The sequence below is a fragment of the Galeopterus variegatus genome, unplaced genomic scaffold (genome assembly GCF_000696425.1).
Source record: "Galeopterus variegatus unplaced genomic scaffold, G_variegatus-3.0.2 Scaffold866, whole genome shotgun sequence".
NCBI lineage: Eukaryota > Metazoa > Chordata > Mammalia > Dermoptera > Cynocephalidae > Galeopterus > Galeopterus variegatus.
The window spans coordinates 484,351-486,384 of record NW_007726977.1 but is presented as its reverse complement, the minus strand read 5'-3'; positions in this window follow the sequence as shown (position 1 = coordinate 486,384).

Sequence of the window (2,034 nt, the reverse complement as noted above, 5' to 3'; positions counted from 1 at the left end):
GGGACCGCGGACGGCGCGCGGGGGGCGGGCGAGCCCAGGCACAACCGGCGAGGAGGGGGCGTGCCGGGGCCCACTGCCGGTTCCCAGTTAGAACCTGGAAACCAGGAGGTGTCCCACAGGTCATCTGGGGGGTGGACCTGTTGTTCAGAACGGGAAACTGAGGCCCAAGGAAGGGCAAAGGCGAGCCAAAGCCATCAGTTAAGCTTCAGAAAAGAGGTGGGCTCGGGAGGAAGAACTTGGGAGTCCAGGCTGGTACCAAGACGTCCTTGAACTCGTCCACCATGGCGGGGCCACCACACTGCCTCTGGGCTGGAAGAAAATCTGCCTTTTAGTTAACGAAGGTGAAAACCCTCCCTGTCAGAAAACAGGTGTGTAGCCCCCCAAAGCCACACAGCCATCTCCTGGCTTACTCTATGTAGAGTTCACAGAAGGGGCTGTGTGAACTGACGACTGCCTGATTGCCCTGGGAGCAGCCCGTCACCTCTATCTACCCTGCCACTCCCCTGCCCCCAGCAGACACTCGCATTCCAGCTCATCACAGCCTTGTGCAGCTATTACTAGTATTACAGCTATCTCACAGATAACAAAGGAAGGCTCTGGAGGCGGGGCAGGCCTTGAACCCAGGACCCCAAGCAGCCAGCTGCCCCCCACGGGGCCTCTTCCCACCTGGAGCCTTCGCCCATGCCTAACCCTCACAGCTGCCCAGGTTTCTGGCCCTGTCCACTTTGCAGGTGATTTGTTCTGTGGGCTTGGTCAAATCCCTCCAGCTCTCTGGACTTCACGAAGGCTGGGCTAGGCAGGCCCTCCTGTCTCTGAAAGACATCGATTCTACCACTTCCACCTCCAAGAAGTCTTCTGTGACGAACTCAGCCCCAGGATGACCCTTCCCTGCACAGCATGATGACACCACCACGTGGTGACAGCCTTGGAACTCCTTGGTGAAAATAGGTTCAAGGCCTGACCCTGTCTCCACAGCCTTCCTCTTCTTAGGTATAAAATGGCTGCGATAATAATAATAGCACCTCAGAAAAATGTTATTCAGAGTTATCAAGGCTCTGTCCCAGAGATATGGCTCAAGGGTCTCGCCCAGTTGTCCATCTGTCCACCAACATACCCCCACCCATGAGTACCCATTTTTGCACACATACCCCCCCACTTGCTCACCTATCCATTTAGCCGTCATCCAGCCATCCATTCATTCATTCATCGAACATCTATTCAGCACATTCCTTGTGCCGTGAGTCAAAGTATAGATCAAATCCTTCCCTGACCTGGAGGGGCTCCCTGGCTGATTGGGGAGAACAGAAAGTGACAACCCGGTATGATATGTACTATAATTGGGGAGCCCAAGGCAGTGGTCAGTGGGAGCCAAAGAGAAGACAGTGAGAACTGGGGACAGAAAGCCTGGGAAGGTGTCTTGGGGGAGGTGCCATTGGAACTGGCCTTGAGGGATGAGAGGGGTTTCACCAGGTACCAAGAGAGGAGAAGCAGCTGTGGCTGGAGGGCACAGACCCCTGGAGGTTGGGGGTATCCTTGCGTGATGGACAAGAGTTAGACTTGAACGCTTAGAAATCACCTGGGGTAAGGACGTGCTCCTGGAAGTTGAGGCCTTGGCTTATACCTGAGTCATGACCATCCCCCTGCCTACCACCTGACCCCTTGGCTAGAGTAAAACTGTGCACATGGAGCAAAAGCTTGTTGCTTGTTAAAAGAACAATAAGAGCTACATGCATTGAGCGCTTGCTGTCTGCCAAGCACTCTGTGTATATCCTCACTTCATCCCCCAGCAACTGTGTGGGGTAATCCCTGTGTTTACAGTGGAAGAAACCAAGGTTTAGAGAGGTGAGGGCACAAAGCCGGGACTCAGAACTAGGTTTCTTTTGGAGCTTATGCTCCTGACACCTTGCCCAGGCACTTCCAGCTCTCCACTTGAAGTAGGCAGCCCCTGGTAATTCTGTTTGATTCAGTAAACACTTCCAGGTCACTCCCTAGTCTCTATGGGGAGTCAGCACTGGAGCAGGTCTGCCCTCAGGA